Below are 26,209 nucleotides of genomic sequence, written 5' to 3'. Positions count from 1 at the left end.
TGTGAATGTCCCTCTAGACATTTCGGTTTTCTGAAGCTCTTCTGTGGCTTTTTCAGGAAGATCTCCTGGATCTTCCCAAAGGAAGGGAACAGGGTCTTTGTGCTCAAGAGAAGAGGGAAATGAGTTTGATGAGCAGTTATCCAGTGCCTGCCAGAGTCTGAAGATCAAGCAGACAAACTGTGCAGAAGGCCTGAGCATAGAATCTGCCATGTAGAGGAAGCGGCAGGCGAAGTATAACCATTCAAATGTCAAAATTTGGCTTGAGTCTAGTTGCGGTCTACTCAAGGTGTGACTCGAGGGCTCTTCAATCTGTCCCTTCAGGAGATACAGTGAGTCTGTGACATGGCCACAGATGCCTGCAGTCCCAGCCCCCTGGTCAGAAGCATTTCTGTAGGTTACAGCTGAGAGTCTTCAGACAGGTCACCAGGAAACAGAAATGAAAAGCTCATATTTGTTTGTTTGTTTGTTTTTTGAGGAGGGAAAGGGTATATTAATGGCATTCTTCAGTGCAGATAAGAATGTTTCTTTTCTTTTTTTTTTTTTCTTTCTTTTTTTTTAAAGACTAGGTTTCTCTCTGTTACCCAGACTGGAGTGCACTGGCGTGATCTCGGCTCACTGCAACCTCTGCCCTCCAGGCTCAAGCGATCCTCCTACCTCAGCCTCCCAAGGTGTTGGGATGACAGGCATGAGCTACCATGCCTGGCCAAGAGGATGTGTTTCTTAAAAATACGCAGTGATTCAGAAGTTTTACTTCTGAATGACCTTCACTTAATTGGTACTTTTCTTTGCTTTTCCTTGATATGTATTTATTTCTATTGTGGCAAAAAGAAAACACATAACATTAAATTTACCATCTTTATTTTTAAGTGTACAGTTCAGTAGTATTACATATATTTACATTGTTGTGCAATAGAGCTCTAGAACTTTTTTAAAACCCCGTACACCTTGAACAACTCCCAGTTTTCTCCTATTTGTAGTCAATTTTATGTATGGTTTCTGTTGCAGGACGGTAATATTTGATTGCCACATAACTAACTATCCCATGTTATCTATCATGCTTTCAGATTTTGCTCTTGCTTAAAGAGACCTACTCCAATAATTATAGGCATATTCCTGTTATAGTTGTACATGTACCAATAATTATAGACATATTCGTTATAGTTGTACATGCAGCCACATGTACATGTGCATGCAGTTGTACATGCATCCTTTACTTTCTACATGTAGCTCTTCTGTTCCTTCAGCATGTCTGCCTACAGGGGTGGTCAGTTTAAGTCCTCTGAGGTACAATCATGAAGTCGGGGTTAAAAATGCAAGAGATTTATTGGGGATAATGCCTGGGAACAATAAAAGGAGAAGAAGCAGGAGAAGACAGGGAAAGACTTCAGACTATGAGGAAGGTCGGACATCTATGAAAGGAGAAAGGGAAGAAAGCAGAGAGCCTCGGACTGTGGAGCAGCCTCTGAGAAAGCCTCAGCCAGGCCACAGGGAGTGCTAGAGCAAAGACTGTCTGCAGAGAAGACCCAGGCCAGGGACAGGAGTTAGCAGGCTCAAGTTCCCCCACTGTGCCCTCAAGGGCCGGCTGTCTGGGAGAAGCATGGCCTCCGCTCCAGTGCTGCAGGGGACCCAGGGGACTGCAGCTGGGACCTATCAGGGAACAACACCCTCTGTCACAGTGGTAAGCATAGCAGTGTCCCTTCATGATTGCCACCGGCAGGGAACAGGAATCCTTAATGTTTTTCCCAGCAGATATCCAATTCTTCCAACATAGTTCATCTTCAATGATACAGAATACGCTCTTTATCATATTCTAAATTTCCAAATGTACATTTCACTAATGTTCCACTAATTTAGTGACAGTAGCTAGAATACACTTTGATATAAGGTAGATTACATCTCCTCCTATTGTTCTACCTCTTCCACATTTCTTAGTTATACTTATTCCCTTTGAAGTCAACTATGGGACTTTAGTCAAGTTACTAAATCTCTGTGCTTCAATTTCTTCATCTATAAATAGGGGACAATGATAGTGCCTTGTCATAGCATTGTTGAGGAATCACAAGAGACAATGCATGTAAGACACTTAGGACATACAGGAACTGACAAATAGTAAGCAATCAAAAAACAGTAACAATAAAAATAAGAGATTTTATTTTTGTAAAAGAGGTCCTTCTTGTAGAGCTCATAAACGTCATTGGGATTTCTTTGCATTTGTAGGGTGATTAACACAAAACATGTACTTTTTAAAAAAATCCCATCTGAAATACGTAATGTTTCAGTCTATTTTTATGCTCTCTTGAAAGTTATTACTTTCTCTTCTCCATCTGTACTTACTTCTTGGTGAACCAATGCAGACTCTGGGCTTTACCGATCATCTACACACCAACCACCCCAAGCTGGCACTCCAGTCCAAACCTCTTTCCCAGGCTCCAGATTCTCATGTGCTGAACATATCACCACATATATCTAACACAACCTGTAGATAGCTCCAAGTTAGTAGGTCGCAAACCTGCTCTTCCTCTAAAAACGTGCTCCGCTCACAGCTGTCTCTGTCTCAGTTCATGACATCTCCACCCTTTCATTTCCTCAGGCCAAAAAACTCTTATCTCTTCCTTGTGGTTTTTTTTTTTTTTTTTTTTTTTTTTTTTTTTTTTTTTTTTTTTTTGAGATGGAGTCTTACTCTGCCGCCCAGGTTGGAGTGCAGTGGCATGATCTCGGTTCACTGCAACGTCCACCTACTGGGTTCAAGCGATTCTCCTGCCTCAGCCTCCCGATTAGATGAGACTGCAGGTGCATGCCATCATGGCTGGCTAATTTTTTGTATTTTTAGTAGAGATGGGGTTTCACCATGTTAGCCAGGATAATGTCGATCTCCTGACCTCATGATCTGCCAGCCTCAGCCTCCCAAAGTGCTGGGATTACAGGCATGAGCCACCATGCCCAGTCCCTTGCCTCCGTTTTTACTGTCACACTCCACATCTGATCCTTGGGGGGAAATTCTGTTGTTTCTACCTTCAAAGACTTCAAAGCACATCCTTCAAAGGATCTAAGCACCACTCAACACCTCCACTGCTATCGGCCAGCCCCAGCCACATTGTCTGTCCCTCACCTGGCCTCCAGTTTCTCACCCCACTGAAGGCAGCAGCCAGAATGATACAATGAGAAAGTGAAATGATTCTAACCCTCTGCTCAGAGACCTCTAAAGCCTCCACGTTTCACTCAGAGCAAAAGCCATGTTTTCACAATGACTTCTAAGAGCATTATGATCTGGCCTTGTGGCTGCCCCTCTGACTCTGAAAGGTGTCCTGCTGCTGTCCCTCCCTCACTGTGGGAGGCCACCAGCAGCACAGGCCACCAAGCATTCCAAGGACACTGGAAGCTCTAGGCCTGTGGGCCGGCTGTTCTCTCAGACTGGAGCAAGGCAGATGTCTGCATATGAACTCCCTTCTCTCCTTCAAGTCTGGGGGCAGGTGTCTCTCAGAGTGGCCTACCCTGGCCTCCTAGTTACAACTGGAGTCTTTGCTCTCCTCTCCCTTGCTGGGACTCCTGTTGTGTCTGCATTTTGTTTTTTATTAGGTTGGTGCAAAAGTAATCGCAGTTTTGCCATTAAAAGTCATGGCAGAAACCGTGATTGCTTTTGCATCAACCTACTATCTCCCTATCAATGATCACTTTCAAACATTCTAAAGAATTTACTTATTGTAATCGTGGTTTATAGTCTATTTTTAAGTTCTAGAATGTAGGCTCCATAAAATAAGCGATCTGTTTTGCTCACTGCAGTATCCCAAGCACCTAGAATAGTGCCAGACACATGGCAGTTAAGCAACAAATACATATGAAGTGGCTTCCTTCATTTAGATCTCTCCCAGTTGAAAGACATTTTTTACATTTTTATTCAAGCATATTACTCTATGTATGATAATGATGCAATCTTAATTTATTTTATTTTATTTTTCTGAGACAGAGTCTCACTCTGTTGCCCAGGCTGGAGTACAGTGGCACCATCTCGGCTCACTGCAACCTCCACGTCCTGGGTTCAAGTGATTCTCCTGCTTCAGCCTCCCGAGTAGCTGGGACTACAGGGGCATACCACCGCACCTGGCTAATTTTTTGTGTTTTTAGTAGAGACGGGATTTCACCATGTTAGCCAGGATGGTCTTGATCTCCTGACCTCGTGATCTGCCTGCCCCAGCCTCCCAAAGTGCTGGGATTACAAGCATGAGCCACTGTGCCCAGCTGCAATCTTAATTTAATGATTAACTTATTCTAATGCTTATCACTAGTCTTTCATATTACAATTTCTTCACTTTGAGATTAACAAAAAATGACCATCACCTCTCTTTTAGCAAGAAAAGAAGGCAGTTCAGTGGTGGCTCCCGCTTAGGCCCTGTGTTAGCATAGGCTGTTCAAGCTGCCTCTCCCTGCCTCCTCTGCCCTTCAATCCTCCAGCATCCAGCACAAGGCCCTTCCTCCCCAAGTCCCAAGGCCCACCTCATTTCCTGCTTTAGGAGGACTGACAGGGAACCTCTGTGCTCCCAGCAATCACAAAAAGTGTGATGCTGGCATAGCTACAATATCTTTTGTTATCTTGTCATATCCATACTTTACTCGCCTCGCAAGATTGTTGGGAAGACTATAGGAAAAAGTCTAATAACCTGATAAAAAATGGGCAAAAGATTTAACTAGACATTTCTCAAAAGAAGACATCCAAATAGCAAACAGGCATATGAAAAGGTGCTCAACATCAATCATCATCAGAGAAATGCAAATCTAAAGTACAACGAGATATCATCTCACCCAGTTAAAATGGCTTTTATCCAAAAGACAGGCAGTAACAAAAGCTGACGAGGATGTGGAGGAAAGGGAACCCTAGTACACTGTTGGTGGGGATGTAAATTAGTACAACTGCTATGGAGAACAGTTTGGAGTTTCCTCAAAAAACTAAAAATTGAGCTACCATATGATCCAGCAATCCCACTGCTAGGTATATACTCAAAAGAAAGGATATCAGTATATCGAAGAGATATCTGCACTATGTTTGTTGCACCACTGTTTAGAAAAGCTAGGATTTGGAAGCAAACTAAGTATTCATCAACAGATGAATGGATAAAGAAAATGTGGTACAGATACACAACGGAGTACTATTCAGCTGATCCTGTCATTTGCAACAACATGGATGGAACTGGAGATCATTATGTTAAGTGAAATAAGCCAGGCACAGAAAGACAAACATCACATGTTCTCACATATTTGTGGGATCTAAAAATAAAATCAATTGAACTCATAAACTTAGAGAGTAGAAGATTACCAGAGGCTGGGAAGGGTATTGGGGGATTGAAGGGAGGTGGGGACAGTTAATGGGTCCAAAAAAAAAAAAAAAGAATAAGACCTACTACTGGCCAGGCACAATGGTTCATGCCCATAATCCCAGCACTTTGGGAGGCTGAGGCAGGCGGATCACAAGATTGGGAGATCAAGACCATCCTGACTAACACAGTGAAACCCCCTCTCTACTAAAAATACAAAAAAAAAAAAAAATTAGCCAGGTGTGGTGGTGGACACCTGTAGTCCCAGCTACTAGGGAGGCTGAAGCAGGAGAATGGTGTGAACCAAGGAGGCAGAGCTGGCAGTGAGCCGAGATCATGCCACTGCACTCTAGCTTGGGCGACAGAGCGAGACGCCGTCTCAAAAAAAAAAAAAAAAAAAGACCTACTGTTTTACTATTTGATAGCACAATAGGGTGGCTACAGTCAATAATAACGTACTTGTGTGTGTATGTGTATACATACATATACATATATACACACATATATACATATATAGATATATATGCAACAGGGTCTCACGCTGTCACCCAGGCTGGAGTACAGTGATATGATTTTGGCTCACTGCAACCTCTGCCTCCTAGGCTCAAGCAATTCTCCCACCTCAGCCTCCCAAGTAGCTGGGACTACAGGCACGTGCCACCACATCTGGCAAATTTTTGTATTTTCTGTAGAGACAGGGTTTTGACATGTTGCCCAGGCTGGTCTCGAACTCCTGAGCTCAAGTTATCTGCCCACCTTGGCTTCCCAAAGTGCTGGGATTACAGGCATGAGCCACCACGCCCAGTCTTAACTGTATATTTTTAAATAACTTTAATAATGTAATTCAATTATTTGTGACTTAAAGGATAAATGCTTGAGGGGATGGATACCCCATTCTCCATGATGTGCTTATTTCACATCTCATGCCTGTATCAAAACATCTCTGTACCTCATAAACATATACACCTACTATATACCCACAACAATTTATAAAAATTAAAAACATTTCAAAAAATGATTGCTCGGAAGATAATGTCTGTGCACAGGTTTTATTTCATGAACTGCAAAGTAGCCCTGTAAAATTAGAATGTTACATCCATTTGACTCTATAATAAAAATGTGTCTGCCTGCTTGTGGCGCAACCTACACCCTGCACCTTTTTCCAGGGAGCTTATGTGGAGGACACAGTTAGAGTGGTCCCCACAGCTGCATCCAGAGCCGTAAAACCATGAGGCTCACTCAGCTTGCTCTGTGGATGCTGCACCCATCTGCCTGTAATGCCTCCTCCTGCTACCTTATGTCCCAGCAGGGTAGAGGGGTAACAATGGCACTTTCAAGGAAACTGGCCTCAAATTTTAGCTGCCTTCCTTTGTGGAAGATAGTAATTGGAGAAGTTCATTCCAATACATCTCTCAATGGGTAGATTAGTAAACCTAGGCTGGAATATTGTCGCTTTCCTGATGTCAGAAGACAGGCTTCATCCTTTGGGATTCAGATGAAATTGGCTTAAAGTCAGACCCCGTGCTGTGGAAGCCACCCATATTCCTTCCCACAGGTCCCAGAAACCCAGAAAGAGGGTGTTTTGCCCTGGAGAGTTGAGTCCATCTGGAGGGCAAACTGGGGGAAGAAAAGGGCTCTTGGTGGCTGGGTCACAGGTCCTCTTCTCCCTCTCTCATCACACTGATTGTCCCTTTTGCTCTAATTCTGAGCCTGTGATTACAGAGGCTGGTGAAGTGGTGATGAGGACCCCACAGCTGTGTCACAGCTGCCTTTTGGGACTGAATTTTCTAAGCCAGCTGCCTTACAAGACGATGGGATGGCAATCAGCTTGTCCTTGCTTCTTAGAATCCTACTCGCCTAGACTGAGTCCTTCCATAAGGCTGGCCCACATCTGCTGGTGACAAGCAGGGAAAGCGGATTCAGAATGAAGAAAACACTCCAGTCAATTCCTTCCAGCAAAGCTGGCTGTTGCTGCGGCTCTCTCTTTCAGGGAAGACATTCAATTTTTGTCATTTGAAAAATTATGGCTCATTCCTATGAGTTCAAGTAGCTCTTGTTGTGTTTGGAAGTAAAAGAGTCCTAGTTACAACACAGCCTCAAACCCCAGCCTGCTGAATTGAGATGAGATGAGTCTCAGGATAAAATGAAACAACGCCAAAGGCTCTGCAGGGATGAGGCAGCCCTTTCTCCTCCATCTGGGCCCACTGTTTTCTTTCTGTCACAGGACTACAGAACACACTGCTGTAAACACGTTTTTTTCTACTTGTGACCATTTCCGTGTTGCCCTCAAGGTGGTCAGAGTGCAGGGGCATCATCTTTCTGAAGGGTGGGGCTTTGCTGTGGGTCCACAGGGCTTTGTTCAGTCTAAACCTCATTGCTGTTGTACCTTTTAGGATGTCATTGTCTCAAAGAAAAACCTAAACAGGGAACAGTGGCAAGAAAATTAGTAAACAGATTACTATGTTTGTCTCCTTCCAGCCATAGATTCCATGGCAACTTGAAAATAAGACCTCTGATTTGCTGGATGGCTAAGCCAAGTACTCTAGCTAAACAAGAAGAGGGGCCCTGGGTAAAAAGCTTCCCAGAGACCCCAAACCTCATTTGAGTTGTCTAACTTTTACCCTCTCTGCCCTCCTTAATCAGCAGAACACTGAGTAATGAAGAACAACCCAACTTTGTCAAACTTTGTCTAAATTTGTGGATATGTGAGATTTCAAAGCTATCTTATGCTTGTAGTAAGCTTCCCCACATAACCCGCCAGAGACCCTGGGGACACAAACCCACTTTTCTCTACCAATGGAATCATTTCAATAGAAAAATTAAAAAGCACTCTTTTATGGGCCAGGGATCAACAAATTATGGTATACTGGCCAAATCTTGCCCACAGCTATTTTTTTGTAAATCAAGTTGTATTGGAACACAAATATACTCATAATTGGCATACGTTGTTTTGACACCATAATAGCACAGTTTAGTTGTTACAATAGAGACTGCTGGCTGAGGAAATATAAAAGACTCTGTGTGGAACTTCACAGAAACAGTCTACGTAACTCTGCTGTAGGCTAAATAACTGGAGAAATAAAGATAAACAACAACAACAACAAAAAGAATCGGAGATTTAAGGAATCATGAGCAATGGCTCATTAGCTAATCAATAACTTAAAAAATAGCAAGATAATAGGGATAACTCCAACCCATACATGCACGGAACTTTGTGTGTCAACGTTTGCCACACTCTCGCCCTCACTCTTCCTCCAGGATTTCCCATGCAGTGGGCGGGAAAGCAACCCCAGTGGGTGGAGCAGGAAGCAGGGCTCCAGGATGAACACCTGCAATTAATATCTATTTAAAAAGTGAAACAACACTGATTAACTCTAGGAAAAAAAAAATCTAAGTATAAGAAATGACTCTATTGTTCTACTAGATCCAGTTGTGAAGAATATTTGCAATCATATAGTACACATGCTGAATCTTGATTTAAGCTTTAAAATTGTGCTATAACTTTATAGATTGGGGAAGAGTAAAAGTGAGTGAGGAGAATATAAGAGAATTAAATCCTTGTTTTGTACAGTACAAAGTCAGTAGACGCTACACTAAAGTGAAAAAACATGGAACATGTTTTCTGAACAGGAGGTAAACCCCAGAATGAAAAGAGCTGAACTTGTTTTCATCTTGGGGGGAGAGGCAATAGCAGGGACGGGTCAGGGACGGAATGCTGAATAGCATTTGAATTTCAAGTATGATATGGATAGCTTTAAAAACAATGGTTGAAAACAACAGCAGGAAGGGATAGAAAAGTCTACTACCCCAGTGTGATGGGCTAACGGTGTCCTCCCAAACTCATATGACCTCAGCATGCGACTCTTTGGAGGTAGTCTTTAAAGAGGAAGTAAGTTAAAATGAGGTCATTAGGGTGGGCCCTAATCTGTTAAGATAGCTGTTCTTGTTACCAGAAAGGGGTCCTGATCTTGACCCTAAGAGAGGGTTCTTAAATCTTGCGTAAGAAAGAATTCCAGGTAAGTCCATAAAGTGAAAGTAAGTTTATGAAGAAAGTAAGGGAATAAAAGAACAACTACTCCATAGGCAGAGCAGCCCTGGCGACCACTGGTTGACCATCTTTATAGTTATTTCTTGATTATATACTAAACAAGGGGTGGATTATTCATGAGGTTTTTGGGAAAAGGGGTGGGTAATTCCCAGAACTGAGGGTTCCTCCCCTTTTTAGACCATATAGGGTAACTTCCTGACATTGCCATGACACCTGTAAACTGTACTGGCCCTAGTGGAGTGTCTTTTAGCACGCTAATGCATCATAATTAGCGTACAATGAGCAGTGAGGATGGCCAGAGATCACTTTCATTGCCATCTTGGTTTTGGTGGGTTTTGGCCATCTTCTTTACCACAACCTGTTTTATCAGCAAGGTCTTTATGGCCCGTATCTTGCAACGACCTCCTGTCTCACCCTGTGACTTAGAATGTTCAAACTCCTGGGAATGTATCCCAGTAGATCTCAGCCTTATTTTACCCAGCCCCTGTGCAAGATGAAATTGCTCTGGTTCAAACACTTCTGACATCCTGATTAGAAGAGAAAAGTAGGATACAGACACGTGCAGGGGGTGAACATGCAAGGTCACAGGGAGAAAACAGCCGTCTGCAAGCCCGGGAGACAAAATTTCAAAAGAAAAAATTCTGTCCACACATTGATCTCTGACTTTTAGTCTCCATAACTGGGAGACAATTTGTGAAGCTCCAGCTTTAGTGCTTTGTTAAGGTAGCTGAAACAGACTAAGGCCCCTAGATTCCCTGAGGTGGAAGTGGACTGGCCTGAGGTGGGCGTGGCTGACCCTGATGGAGAGCCTGGGGAAGGGGCTTCTTAGGGCCATGCCTTTGGGGCAGCTGCTGAGCTGAGCTTGTGTCCGGAATTGGTTCCTTCCGGTGGGTTCTTGGTCTCTCTGACTTCAAGAATGAAGTCTCGGGCCCTCGCGGTGAATGTTAACAGTTCTTAAAGATGGTGTGTCCGGAGTTTGTTCCTTCGGATGTTCAGATGCGTTCCGAGATTCCTCCTTCTGGTAGGTTCGTGGTCTTGCTGATTTCAGAAGTGAAGCTGGAGACCTTTACGGTGAGTATTACCGCTCATAAAGGCTGCACGTCTGGAGTTGTTCATTCCTCCCAGTGGGTTCGTGGTCTTGCTGGCTTCAGGAGTGAACCTGCAGACCTTCACGGTGAGTATTATAGCTCATAAAGGTAGTGCTGATCCAAAGAGTGAGCAGCAGCAAAATTTATTGCAAAGAGAGGAAAACCAAACCATCCACAGCATGGAAGAGGACCCAGTGGCTGTGCTGTAAGCTGGGGTAGCCTGCTTTTGTTCCTTTATTTGGTCCCACCCACATCCTGCTAATTGGTCCATTTTACAGAGTGCTGACTGGTCTTTTTCCACAGAGTACTGATTGGTGTGTTTACAAACCTTTAGCTAGACACAGAGTGCTGATTGGTGCATTTACAATCCTTTAGCTAGACACAGAGTGCTGATTGGTGCATTTACAATCCTTTAGCTAGACACAGAGTGCTGATTGGTGCATTTACAATCCTTTAGCTGACAGAAAAGTTCTCCAAGTACCCACCTGACCCAGAAGCCCAGTGGGCTTCACCTCTCCAGCTGAGCTGAGCTCTGATTTTTCTCCCACTGGAAGGTCAACATTGTTCAGGGGTTCCTCATCTTGCTGTGGCTCTGAGTCAGCTAAGCATGACTGCAAAGTGTGGCACTTTCACTTGGCAAGTCCCTTCCCTCACTCACTACAGCAAACCATTCTTTAGTCCCTGTGCAGAAACTGTCTTTGTTTGTTTCTTTGGGGCTTTACGTTTTGGAAGCCTCAGAGACACACTGTACAAAGGTTTTTGTGGAAAGCAATTTGCCTTTCCATTTATTTATTTATTTATTTATTCCTTTTTGGCAGATGCCAAGGTCATCTTTCTGTTTGTACTACGGATACACTGTAATTGTTTTTCTGAGCAAATCTCTGCATGTTCCTATGACATTTCATGATCTTCCAAGTGAACAACCCAACAGTGCCAACATTTATACTGAAGTAAAAGATCTCCTGAAAATTCACATATAAATGTCAGCAATATTGTGGAAGTTTGACCACTTTCATGAGTCCATACATTGGAAATCAAAATAATAAGGAAATTTCTTAACTCTATTAAAATCATTTTCTCTTCTTCGTATTTTTTCTTTCAGTCTGCTAACACAGTCTGACTAGTTATTCTAGTTCAATTTTGTCTTCTGTGTGTGTGTTTGGGTGCAGACATGTGTTTGTGTGCTTCTAAACTTAATTCTTGTTACATTGGTTTTCCACCGGGCATGGTGGCTCACGCCTGTAATCCCAACACTTTGGGAGGTTGAGGTGGGCAGATAACCTGAGGTCAGCAGTTCAAGACCAGCCTAGGCAAGATGGCAAAATCTCATTTCTACTAAAAATACAAAAGTTAATTGGGCGTGGTGGCATGCGACTGTAATCCCAGCAACGCGGGAGGCTGAGGCAGGAGAATCACTTGAACCCAGGAGGCGGAGGTTGCAGTGAGCCAAGATAGCACCACTGCACTCCAGCTTGAGTGACAGAGCAAAACTCTGTCTCAGAAATAAAAACAACCCTCCCACCATCAAAAAATTGTTTTTCAAAAATAGTAGAGATGGAGTTATACTTCCAAATTGCTTGCACTCATTTTAAGCACTGGAAGTGCTGTCCTGGGAATCCCGTCAGGGCCGAAAATTCACCAGAAGAGAGGAAACAGATTTCATGTGTCCTCTTTCCAACCCAAGCTGCTTGACATGCTGTGAGCATTAATAGAGAAAGAGACAGAGGAGGTAAGGAGGCCATATCAATGGCTTTGCTTTGCTTTGCTTTGGGGCATCTGTTGAAACTTGCTGCTGTGGCCAGTTTTTGTTGCTCCTGTTGATTCTTTGCTTTTGTGTTTTATTATTCTGGATTTGGGGGCTTTATTTTCTAATAAAGTAGAGTGTCTGTCTGTTTTCATGAATGGCCCTACTAGAGTCACTGTCTCTGAGTTATCGTGGTGTGGGACACTTTCCCTCGCTGCTGACAGACTCATGCACACCTAGCATTACACAGGGCTCTGTCCTCAGAACAGCCAAGCGCCTGGCAATAGCTTTCTTGATTCTCTTTTGCAAGGGCTATCTTTGTGTTCCTAAATTTTTTTTTTTTTTTTTGATAACTCTCCTGAGCCATTGTAATAACTGGGACCCAGCGACTGTGTAAGGAAGACTGCCTTCATTTGCAGAAAACAGAGAATCCCAACAAGTGATATGACTGTCTCATTCACTGGCGTGAGATCTGTTGTGACTATGAAGTAGCTAGCAGCTAGAACTCACCGTTATACACCAAAGACCAGACATACCATCTCTGGCAATGTTCCTTAAAAAATAGTAATACATGTTTCAGATCCTCTTCTGCATAATAGTAACAAAATTCAGTTCCTTAAAAATCTAGAGTGTGTTTTCTACATACTTGCTTCCTTCATTTTCACGATGAATTATTTTGCTCTGCTCATTTCACAGTTCCAGGAAGTTCCTGCCAGTAGCTCATTTAAAGGACAACCTTGCTTTGTATGGAATTCAGACGATGAAATCATTTGAACTAACCAAGAAGTGAAATGCTAATGTTCTAGAGGTGTACTTTCACCTCTTTGTTAAATACTGTACTATATTATGAAAATACAGTCAAGGAATTATTAAGTAACAGTATAGGTGACATGCTAAAATAAACTATCTGTAATAGGTGTGACCTACAGTTTTTAGTTTTGTGGAATACTGAGAATTAACAACATGAAAAACTGTTTAATATAAGCACATTCATGCAAATCTGATGGGGCTTAAAAAGAAATTAATCCTTGAGACAAAATATGTGGTTCACTTATTCTACATATCTATACTATCCTCTCAGAAACTTTCACAGTATTGAGTCGCTGTTGTCATAAATCAGTGACAACACATAGCAAATCTTACATAACACACAGTTGCAAGTATTTCCTATTGCTGTAAATTTGTTTGATAATACTTGTGCTTCATTTAGAGGTTAGATGAATTGTGCATTTTTCAATTAAGTAAGTTTCATGGTTAAATGGTTTAAATTGAAGTGACGTAAAACAATTATTTTCATCTAAAAATATATTCTATCATAATTACAAATCAAATAGGCTTTGGAAAATGCTATGTTTTGTCTAATTAGCAATTAAATGGGAGATTCATACAGTTCCCTGAGAATGCTGTTCTAATACTCAGGATAGAAGATTACTTTTCATACATCTGCCTGCCACACAAGCACAAGCCTTCTGCCTCACTGTCCTTTGCCTTCTGCATTACTTACCCTTCCAGGTTGGTTTCAAGGCCTTTCCACAAGAGCGAAATGTGCCTCCTCTTCCCTTAACCCCAGCAGCCCATCTCCTACCCACTCGATGTCCTCTGAAACTGGAACCAAATGCTCCACTTTGCAAATCCTCACAATTGCCAACCTCACCTGACAAGGCACCCCCAGAGAGACTGATCCAAGAATCTGAAGTCAAGCATTTATTTGAAATCACCGAGTCAAATACAAGTAAATCCCCTTGCCCCAATAAAGAGGAGCAGTTATATGACAGAGGTACAGAACACCAAAGACTATACATTTATTTATCAAAAGAGTGGCAACATTGGGGGCCAGGGATAGGGGCTCACACCTGTAATCCAAGCACTTTGGGAGGCTGAGGCGGGCAGATCACTTGAAGTCAGGAGTTCGAGACCAGCCTGGCCAACATAGTGAGACCCTGTCTCTACTAAAAATACAAAAAATAGCCGTACATGGTGGTGTGTGCCTGTAATTCCAGCTACTCGTGAAGCCAAGGCATGAGAATTGCTCGAACGTAGGAGGTGAAGGTTGCAGTGAGCTGAGATTGCGCCACTGCACTCCAGCCTGAGTGACACAGCGAGACTCCATCTCAAAAAAAAAAAAAAGAGTGGCAGCACTGAAACACTGAGTGAGCCTGAATTTGTTGTCCATAGAAGTCCAACTACAAAGGTTAGTTCCCCAGGAGACTCTCAGAGGTGGGCTAATCTGTCCAGCTACTGTTCCGGCTCTTGCATATTGGCTGTCTGTGGCTTAAGACATCTCTGAAATGCCTAATCAGTGCAAAACGAAAACAAAAGAAAACAAGACAACCGCCACTATCAGAAACCAATGCACAGGAGCAGGCTATCCCTGTGTGTCATTTTTCATGATCTATAATGTTGGGGTGTGCTCATGTCTGAAATTCTGCAGTTATGGATTAAATCTTGTTTCCTGGTTAAAAAAAGAAAAAAAAAAATGTTGCCTTTGCTGAAAAAGAAAAGTGATACATCGGATCATTTCCTTTTTCTGGGGCCTTGCCCTTGAGCTGAAGAATGCTGTTTATTATTTTACACTCCTCCTGACATTGTCTTATTGTCTTGCTGCATACAATCTGTCCTCAAACTGAATCTCCAAATTTCCTGATTTTTTTGAGTAACTCTGGTCCCAAGACTTGAAAGACAGCTCAGCTAAGAGAAAAATTCTCTAACCAAAAAGAAGAAAAAGAAGGAGGGGGAGGAAAGAAAGCAAAAGGAAAGAAACTCAAAGCAATTAAAACTTTAATTTTTCATGACTCATGTTTCTATAAATGTAAATGACTAATAGACACCATGAAATATTAATCAAGCCAGTAATCCAGGATTATATATGATGCCAAATTGCTCCCTGTTGCCAGTGAAAAAGCTCTCAGGCAGCAATTTCTGCAAACAAACACAAGCTTCCAAATGCCCCAACAGGGGAGTGAGATCTCGCTTGGTGCTTCATTTTTCATAAGGACCAGTCTTGGATTGGAAGGCCGTGCTGTTCTCAATCGCAAGACAAAAAAGAGAACCACACAGGAAGATGCGGGACAGACCTACACGGAAATCTACCAGGGGCTGTCATCTGATATCGCAGATGCTTTACCAGAGGGGCTGCTATTCACCAGGATTAAACTCTGGAAGCATATGTGTTTATGCATCAGGGCATTGTATTAGAGGGAAGGACCTGCTGGGGATTAAACTTGTTTTATTAGTTTCTTTTCTTCAGCAAAGTAGGTTATAGGTCATGTCACAGTAGAGCAAATGCTATGAGTAGTGGCCTCTGGAAAGGGTGTTTTGGGGGTTCCCAGAAGTCAGGCATGTGACCTCCCCTTGCAGGTACAGCTGTCCGGGAAGAAGAGAGAGCTCACCTGGAAGATGGGAGCCAGTGACTCCAGGTCCCTTATCAGAGCTCCCAGGACCAGATTGAGCCCTGAGAAGAAGCTGATCCTTGGAAGCTGGCATTTTGGGAGCAGAGACTGGGGCCTCATGGTTGGCTTAGTGCTAAGGGTACATGATTATCTTCCCTAGAACTGCACCCAGGACAGGCTTCCCAGCCAGCAAAGGGTCATCTCATCAGGGGATGAACAACACTGTCATCAGGGAGCCATTCTTCAGCAGTTACATCATGTGCCAGGGGATGAGCACAGAACTGAACTGATCAACTCTAGTTCTCTCTCCCAGTGGCATGTGAAGGCTGGGCCAACTTACTAAAGGTGGTCTAAGGGTCCCTGGACTTTCTAGACAACTAGGGATGGAGTGGGATGGGAGCCTCAATAGGGAAATACTAATTTTCTGATAATGGGGAATGTTATATGAACAACTGTTTTGTGGCAGGAACTGTTATCTGTGCTCCCAACAGCCTTTGTCTGGTAGAGCCCACCTCTCATGACAGAGACTTAAAATGCCAAGAACTCACTCTCCCAGACTGTCTTCACATGTAGTCCGGTTTTGGCCAATGAGAACCTGAAATAGTTTACTAGGAGCTTGAGGGAACTTTTTTTTTTTTTTTTTTGTCTCTTGATAAAAAGAGAGGGATAGACAAAGAGAACTTGCCTCTTTCTTCCTGTCTTGAACATGGTTTGAGTGAATACATGACATTTGGAGCTGTGACAGCAATATTGTTTCCATGAGGAAAAGACTGGGAGAATCACATATAAGTCAACCCAGAGCCCTGATACTGCACAACCACCAACCAACATTGGAATCCCCTACTTCAAGACTTCCTGTTAGGTGAGAAAAATATCCACTCCCTTTAGAAGTTTCTTTTAGTTAGGTATTACTGTTAGTTGCAGTTGAAAACATTTCCATTGGTTAGTAATGTCTTTGATTGCAAATGACAGAAAAACCCAGTTAATCCCGGCTTAAAACATAGGAACTTCTTACTTAATAGGAAGTCTAAGGGTAGATCGTCCCAAAGTTGGCTCAGTAGCTCAGCCATGTCATCAAGAACCCAGGCTGTTCCCATATTTCAATAGGCTTTGACCTTTAGTTGTTGCCTTATGGTTGCAAAATAACTGCTGGAGTTCCAAGCATTCCTTGTTGGCATAGGATGGGAAGGGAAGAGGAGAGCAGAGTGGGAGCTTTTGCCTCAGCTATTTCTCCATTATCTAGGAAGAAAATTTTTCCCAAGGTCCCCTAGGAGAGTTCTCCTCTTACATCTCATTGACCAGAATTGGGTCACATGCTCATCCATCAGTCAATCACTAGCAAAGAAGACGAAGACACCCATTATTGACTCAAATCAGGCACTGCTGAGCATTGGTTCTTGTCCTCTTTTCCTCTCCTCCCTCAGAATGTCCACTGCCCTTGCTTGCAGCCCTCTAAGTGGTCCTCTGGTGATGCTACAGTCTTTGGGTTTCTGTTAAAGAACAGAGATTTTCCTTCCTTTGAGCTTCCCTCCATCAGTTGAACCCAAAACAGATTGTGTGTTCCCCAAGGCTAGTGTTTGCTGATGTTTTTAGGGGGAAAGGTACCCCCAAAACAATAATAAAAATGATCTTCAGGTGCTGCTTCCACTGCTTGTCTCCCTAGAGCTAGACCCTAGAACAGTGGTTCTTAACAAGGGGCGATTTTGCACACAGCCTCCAGGGACATTTGGTAATATCTGTAGGCATTTTTGTTTTTCATGACTCGGGGCTGGGGATGGTAGTACTACTGGCGTTTAGTGAGGGGATGCCAGGGATGCTGCTAAACATACTACAATGTACAAAACAGCCTCCCACAAGAAAGAATGATCCAGACCAAAATGTCAGTAGTGCCAAGGTTGAGAAAACCAGCCCTGAAGGATAGGACTGAGCCTGAGAATCAACTTTCCTCCTTTTCTTAGTGCCTTCTTGCTTCTCCCTCAGGCCCTTATACATAAGAATCTCCATATTCTATGCCTCACTCCAAGGATGCTAACTTGCCCCTGGGCAGTAGCAGTGACCGAGTAAGAACCATGAAGGAGGCACCAAGTACTTGTGTCACACTAACAAAATCAACCTAATCTCTTCTGAGTCTGTTTTCACCTTTGGGAAAATTGCAACAATCCCTGGATGACTTTTGTACAGAATTACAAAGTGTGGCATTGCGGCATAGGCAAGAATGTGTCCTGTAGCCAGTTCATCAGAGGGAAGCACTGTGGGAGGATTGTGGCAGATTCATTCCCTTGCTGTTGATGAACTTTGGAAATGAGTGAAAGGGCAATTTAGCACATTCTAAAAATTAAGCCTGGCTGGGCCGCGGTGGCTCATGCCTGTAATCTCAGCACTTTGGGAGGCCGAGGTAGACCGTTCACCTGAGGTCAGTAGTTTGAGACCAAAAAAACACTGGGTGTGGTGGTGCGTGCCTGTAATCCCAGCTACTTGGGAGACTGAGGCAGGAGAATAGCTTCCACCTTGCAGATGGAGCTTGCAGTGAACGGAGATTGCACCACTGCACTCCAGTGCAGGCAACACAGTGAGACTCTATCTAAAAAAAATTAAAATTAAGCCTTCTGAACAATTTTGATTTGGGGCAAGGTCTTCTCTTTTCCTGCTCACTTTCATTTTAACTCCACCAGGCTGAAGTGAGAAGTTAAAATTACCTTCTCTTTAGAGATGTCACTTCTTATTTTCCTTTCCTACATTCTCCTATTCTTATCCCATTTCCATTCAAACATAGAGACAGAGACCAAGTAAAGGAAAACAGAGAAATCAAGGACGCACTGAGGCGGGATTCCCTGCTTGTTGGTGCTGTCTCAAGAGATAATCCTTCTGACTTCTCTCCTGCAGTTACCTTCTGCTTGGAGTCTGAAGATGTTAAGATACAGGTTTGGCTGCTATTACAAAGAGATTGCCATCCCAATACTTGTTTTGAATAAACTTGAAGTTTCTCTTACATGCCCAATGGGGTAGAAGTTCTAGGGCTGGGAGGGTGGCTTAGAGGTGTGAAGTCCCCCAGATCCTTTTGCTCCACTTTGCTCAACATGCAGCTTCTACTTGGTTGTCAAGGATGGCTGTACCAATTCCCACCCTCAAATCCACACTCCAGGCAGCAGGAAGGGGCAGAGGAGAATGCGGAGCACCCCCTTACCTTCAAAGGCAATCATTTGCAAGTTACACTCATGACTTCTGCTCCAAGGCACCTGGCCAGAATTACCCACACTGCTACATCAACCCACTGCTATGGGTGGGACCTGGAAAATACAGTCTTTATTTGTGGGGGCCCAGTGTGCTAACCATAATTGGAAAGTTCTATTACTAACGTTCTGTTACTAAAGTGCTGCCCGAGAGTCATACTCTGTGTTGGTATTTCCAGGGGGTACTCTATTTAATCCTCATGATGAAGACAGATAGTCTAAATCTCTATTTCACAAATAAGAAAGATGAGGCACAGAAACCCCCTCCTCCCCAAGCAGACCTTCTGTCAAGGATTCTTGTGCAAATGCTTTGTTAAGAGAGTCATGGCGGGTGGTGCAGGGGGCACTGAAAGAGGGGGAAGCAAGACAGAGACAGGGGAGGAAGCCAAGCAAGGGCACGATTTCAGGAAAAGCCCCAGCTCCAGCCTGACCCCACAGGAAGCTCCAGAGCAGGCGCTGCCTCTCAGAATTTGTCCTTGAGGCAAGGGAGCCCGTGTGCACACTCCCACACCAGTTGGGTGTTGGCAGTCACCCTGGAGGGGACTAAACTCCCAGGCCCTGTCAGCCTGTGGAACCTGCTGCCCTATCAGCTCCAGCAGCCCGGGGGCAGTCCTCTGTGGAGGTTTATAAGGACCGGCCATCAGGAGCAAAGCTGGGGTAGAGCACACAGAACCTGTGGGAGGGGTTGAGAAGGGGTTGAGGGGATTTTGGGAAGGCACCACAGAGTCCACCACACCATGGACTCAACAGTACCTCATGGTTAAGACCATGCCTGGAGCGAGGCCACTCAGCAGTCCTGCCTCCCTGACCACACACATGCCAATTTGATCACACTTGAGAAGCTGTCCACTGTGAGAAAGTCCTTCACTCAGTCACTCAACACACTTTTATTGAATACCTTTAATATGCCAGGCTCTGGTTAGTGACCAGGCATATGAAGACCAATAAGAAACACAGTGGTCCATTCCCTTACAGAGTTTACAGCTAAAGGTCAACAAAGACAGGAAAATGAATAGACCTTCGATTCAGAATAATCAACATAATAGTCTTGCTGTATTCAGGAGATTTCAGAGGTGAGAGACACACAGAAGAAGCAGAAAACATTTGACAGAGGAGGAGACAGTTGATTCTGGGTTTTAGAGGTTGAACAAGCGCCCTTCCAGGCAGCATGTTCAAAGCTATGGAAGCACAGAAGAGCCGGGGATGTACTGTGGGCCTAGGAGAAGTTGCCAAATGAATGAGAGAGTGAAGGAATTAGTGAATGAATGGGTCCATTGCTTGATCATTCTCAGGGGGACAGAAGATCATTTAGAAATTCTAATTATTGGCCAGGTGCAGTGGCTTATGCTTGTAATCCTAGCACTCTGGGAAGCCAGAGTGGTTGGATCACCTGAGGTCAGGAGTTTGAGACTAGCCTGGCCAACATAGTGAAACCCCTTCTCTACTAAAAATACAAAAGTTAGCCTGGCCTGGTGCTGGACGCCTGTAGTCCCAGCTACTCAGGACGCTGAGGCAGTAGAGAATTGCTTGAACCGGGGAGGCGGAGGTTGCAGTGAACCAAGGTCATGCGACTGCACTCCAGCCTGGGTAACAGAGTGAGACTCTATCTCAAAAAAACAAAAACCAAACCAAACCAAAACAAAACAAAACAAAAAAACAAAAGAAAGAAATTCTTATTATAAGTAGAGTTTTATCCCAACATACACAACCCTCTCCCTCTCATTCTTTTTCTCCCCAGGAGATTCTAACACACCCCCAGGGCAGCAGGTGCCTCCAAATGAGAACGCCTGTTACCCTCAGGAGTGAAGGACAGAACAAAAGGTGGAAACTCAGCCCTGTTGCTCAGTAAGAATGTTCTTTTTTCTTCCATCATCAGCCAAATCTGACCAGCCTGTGATTTGGCTGCAGTGTTAAGTTTCAGGAAGCCTTACTTCTCCCATTTGAAACCAAGAGGATAAGAATAGTTTGCCCTGGTTCAAGAATTACATTGAGATAGGCAGCACATATCCCTCAGGATAAAATGCAGGTAGAGTATCCCCTATCTGAAATACTTGGGGCCAGAAGTGTTTTGGATTTCTTTATTTTTTAAATTTTGGAATTTTTGCCTGATACGGCTTGAGCATCCTAAATCCAAAAATCCAAAATCCAAAATGTTTCAATGAGCATTTTCTTTGAACGTCATGTTGATCCTCAAAAAGTTTGAGATTTTGGAACATTTCAGATTTTGGATTTTTGAATTTGGGTTGCTCAACCTGTAAAAAATATATATAAATATAAACTCTCTTCCCCAGACCAACTGGCCAGCCCCTCCCTATCTGTCCTCAAGGTCAGATTCACAAATCCCACGGGAAGTGTAGGCATCCTTTCAAGGGCAGATGGCAGGAGCCCAGGGGTGTGTGTGTGACACACATGCCCTGGACCTCCCACCAGAGCGTGGACAATTAAAGTCTCCACATGCTTTGTACTGATTAGCTGCACAAGGTCACTGGTTTAACGACAATCATATGAATCAAGGAAAAGACCCTACAATTTCAAATAAAATGAGAGGAGCCTGGCTTAATAAAAGACAGTGTGTTCCACATTGCTTTTGCCCCCACCAGCATCAGCCCCTAGGCCCTCTCTCTGCCGGGAGAGTGGTCTCTGTGAAGTGCCACCCTGCCCATCCCAGGGTCTTTTAATGTCAAGACCCAGGGTCTTTTAATGTCACACTCCCTGCCTGATGTGCTAGGATAGTACTTCCTCCAGAGGCCCCTGGAGACTCAAATACGACATTTAAAAACCAACACCTCCTTTAATAGCTAATGACAGCAGTAAGGTGGGAACCCAGTGGCCTTCACTGCCTTGTGTCTCTGTCCCCAGATGTGCTGTGGTGAGCACCCAGCCACCGTGCTTGCTGAGGCTGGCAGAGCACTTTGGGTCCTTGGTGACTCTCTGGGAGACGCTGGGCAAATTGACAGCGTGACTGCATCATCCTCAAAAAAATCTCATAGTTCCAGATACCAGATATCTGTTGCTAAGAATTGGAAAGAATGCTATTTTCTTCTGGAGAATTTGCAGTTTGGCCAACTTTGAGGGAGGGATTTCAATAAAGAGTAGGGAAAAAGGGCAGTTCTCTGTATTAAGTTACTGTGCTTGGCCTGGTACCTGCTCATTCAATACTCACACTCATATGACCCTGTGCAGTGTGATTGTCTCCATTTTACAGATGTCTCACAGATGTTTAGGTCACTCACTTTTAAAACTTGGATTTGACCAGGCACAGTGGCTCATGCCTGTAATCTTAGCACTTTGGAAGGCCAAGGAGGGCACATCACCTGAGGTCAGGAGTTCAAGCCCAGCCTGGCCAACATAGGAAGACCCTGTCTCTACCGAAATACAAAAATTAGCTGGGCGTGATGGCGGGTGCCTGTAATCCCAGCTACTCGGGAGGCTGAAACGAGATAATTGCCTGAACCTGGGAGACAGTGGTTGCAGTGAGCTGAGATTGCCCCATTGCACTCCAGCCTGGGCAGTTGAGCAAGACTCCATCAATAAACAAACAAACAAACAAACAAATAAAACTTGGATTTGCACCCAGGCCTCTCTGACTTGAAAAATTCAGTTTACTACCTCAATGGTACCCTAAATTGAATTAAACCTTTTCTCAAGGTTGAAATCTGTCCACATCCTTGCCCCTCTGGAAGTAAGAGCAGGGTTGCTGTCGGCCCTCCACACATCTGACCATGTCTGGGTGGAGAGCAGGCTTGGCTCTGCCCCAGTGCTGCCAACAGATTGGCCTCCAGGAGAACTTAAAGGAGGGCCCCAATCTCTAGCAAGAAATTCTTGGCCCAGGTGTGTTTTAAGATTCAGAGTTTTCCAGATTTTAGACTTATAGAATTATAGTGCCTATGCCATGTCATGCAGAATACCCAGCAGAGTCGGGGGCAGCACCTTGAAATTAATTACATGCATATCTCCACAGTGAAATTGTTACCAGGAGCAAATCTGCATGGGTCTGCAGCAACCTCTTTCCTCTGCCTCCTCAGAAGAAAGAGTTCGACTGATGGGGATAAGGCAGAAGAGACTGTGGCAAGTTTTAGAGCAGGAATGAAAGTTTGGTAAAAAGCTCTAGAGCAGGAATGAAAAGAAAGTAAAGTAGACTTGGAAGAGGGCCAAGTGGTCACCTTGGAGGACAAGTGTGGGGTCTGACCTTTGGGATTTTATATGGTGGCATACGTCTAGGGTCTGGTGTCGCTTCTCCCTGATTCTTCCCTTGGGTGGGCTGTCTGCGTGCACAATGGCCTGCTAGCTCTTACGAGTGGAGCACGCGCAGGGTGCTTACTGGAGTTGTAGGCATGCTCACCTGAGGCGGTCTTCCTATTACTGGTGCAATGTCCCTGGAAGGTCATATACCAGTTCAGTGCCACCATTTTGCCTTTAAATGTGCATGCCTGAGCCCACTCACCCAACTCCTGAGATCTTATCAGGAAGCTGCTGATCACCAGCTTCAGGTGTTTCTATACAGGGACACTGCCTTTCTCTGGTGCTGACTGCAACCTATTACTATTTTAGAGAGGCAGACAATTGCCTGAGTATCACCTGATGGGTGTCTGACTTTCCTGGTGGGGTGCGGGGCCCTCTTCTGCCCTCTTTGCGTCTGACTAGCTACCCACTGTAACAAAATGTTCACACCAAGTGGGATAAAGACTATATAGAACTTCACGTCAATTCAGTTCAGGTGTTGCTGCAAAATTAGGTATGCCAAGTGTTGGACCTTTGACACTTTTTTCCCCCCAACTTTATTTAGAAAAACAAATCTAGGTCCCAGTGCCCCCCATACCCTCTCCAACCCCTCACCATAATTTAAGTAATTTAGAGTTGAAGGGAGGAAAAGGGAAGGGGAGGGATGAGGAAGAAGAGCCCACTGCAGCCCTAGCCATGGGATTCTCGGCCACCCCAGGACCCCCGGGGACCAGAGGGTTGATGGAGGAGGCTGCAGCGCCTGGGCCCGCCATTCCCCCTAGATCTCCACACGTGGTTCTCCAGGAGCAGGTAGCCTGACCCCTGGTTAAGTGCAGACTCCAGATGGCTCAGCCGGCACCTGATGGTCAGTGGCACACATCAGACACGCAGCTCAACCGTCCGGTTCCTCCGGATCTTACTGCTGGCGCCCACCATATTGAGGAGGAAGGAAGCCTTTGGGTGGAGGTATGGGGTGTCCTCCCTCAGCAGGAGTTTCACATGGTACAGGCCCCAGGGCCCTCAAAGGTGACCTGCAGGTCTGTAAGGACCTCCTTGTTGGGAAAGACCTTTATGTCATCCAGCAGGTTTTGCAGTCAATGTCATTACCTCCTCGTGCACCAGGCCATGATGGGGAGAGCTGGGTCTTCACATTCAAGTCATGACTGTGGCTGGACAGGGGTGAGTCTCTGCCACCCACCCCCATCCCTGCATCTCTGCCCTCCCTCCCCTAAACCACATACCCCAGAAACAGGTTCTGGGATTTGGGAATCCCTCTAAGGGATCGTGGACACATAGGTTGTATTGAAGCATCCTTCTGCTTGTGCCAATCCTCTCCAGGTAAATCAATCCTGGATCAGGCAGCAGGTGCAGGCTGTGTAGGCTTCTCACTCTGGAATGCTCACAACTGGGCCAGAGGAGGAAGCCCCACTCTCTGGGCATTTCCAGGGCATAGGACCGAGAATTAGAGGTGCTGAGCTCCTTGGCTGGCTGCCTCACAGAGCTGTGTGCCCCTAGGGAAAGTGCCACACTCACCTCCCTGGTCTGCTAACTGTGGAGCAGGCAGAGAAGGAAGCCCCGGATGCTCTCAGTGGTTCTGCGCAGCTGAAGGCCACTGTGAGGCTATGGGGACCTCCAGACCAGGGCAGAGCCCCCACATTCTCTGCACTCTTGGGCAGGGATTTTAACCACCAGCCCCTGCTTCCTCCCCTGTCACTGTCTGGGAATGTGGGTTCTGGAGTCCTACTTCCTGGGTCAGAGTCTGCTCACCAGGCAGCTCTGCTTGGACCTGATAGCTTATCTAAACCTTGGTTTCTTTACCTGGATAATGAGCGTGATAATAACGACACCCACCTCATAAAGTGAGAGACTTGACAAAGCTAGCATGGGCCCAGCTCAATGCCTGGGAGTACTGAAGGCACACGATACAAGAGAAATTGGTACTTTCACTATTCTGGAGTCTAGAAGCCTGAAATCAAGGCATCAGTCAGTCTGGCTCCTTCTGTAGGCTCTGAGGCAGAATCTCTCTCAGCCTCTCTTCAGCTCCTGTTGGATGCTGGTGGTCCTTGGTGGTCCTCAGCTTCGAGATGCATCACTCCGGTCTCTGCCTCTGTCTTTGCGAGGCCTTCCCCTTATGTCTTTGTGTATCATTTCTCTCACTCCTTTCTTTTATTAGGACACCAGTCATTGGATTTAAGATCCACCCTAATCCAGAATGATCTCATCTCAAGAACTTTAGCTTAATTAAATATGCAAAGACCTGATTTCCACATCAGGTCATATTCACAGGTACGAGGGGTTAGGACTTGAACATATCTTTTTGGGGGGCACTGTTCAGCCCCACTACAGCACCCTAGTGCCACAAAGCTCCTAGGGTTGGAAGAGTGGCACAGCAGTCACCCACATGTGACGGCAAATTGTTCTTAGACCCCTAGAGGGGTCACTGATGGGGGTCACTTGGTACAAGGGCCACATAGTTAAAGGCTAGAGGTTTTTAAATGGGGCAGACCTAGTGGCAAGCCCTAAGGAAGCGAGCAAGTTTATTTTATCAAAGTTAAATTTTGTTTCCTCATCTCTAAAATGAATGTGAGACGTCCCACTTCAGGAGTTCTCTTGAAGACTAAAGACAGCAGGTGTACGGTGTCTAGTCCATAATAATAAAAATGAAACAAAACAACAACAAAAATAATGTCTAATCCATAAAACTCTGTCAGTTAAATGCCCTCCCCTGCCCCCACTTTCAGTCCTCTCTGAAATCAGCAACCTGATCGGGCCCTCCCATCGTTAGAGCACTTCAGTGCGAGCCACGGCAGGAGGCTGGTTATCTAAAGGACCTTCTCCAATGCCAATCGGTTGGCAAAGTCCAGATCTGCATTGCGGATAAGTGCTTGATTACTGGGGACAGATTCGATGGAACTGCTCCCTTAATGAGAAACGCCATTAACAACCCAAACTCACAAGCCCCCACCTTTCTGACACCCAGAGAGGACATCCAGGGTTTGCTCTTCAAGCCAAAACCTGGTATCTGATGCAAAACATGTCTGGGATGGGTTTCAAAGCAGGAGTCTGGGTTACCCCAAAGCCCTGTGAGGGGCCATGGACACAGCTCACACAATGAAGCTTGGCCATTCAGACCTGGGAAAGGTCAAGGCCAGACAGGTTCTCCTGTCCTTCTGCGATTAGAAA

This window comes from Colobus angolensis, unplaced genomic scaffold, assembly GCF_000951035.1.
Source record: "Colobus angolensis palliatus isolate OR3802 unplaced genomic scaffold, Cang.pa_1.0 Scaffold302, whole genome shotgun sequence".
Taxonomy (NCBI): Eukaryota; Metazoa; Chordata; class Mammalia; order Primates; family Cercopithecidae; genus Colobus; species Colobus angolensis.
This window is presented reverse-complemented; position numbering follows the sequence as displayed.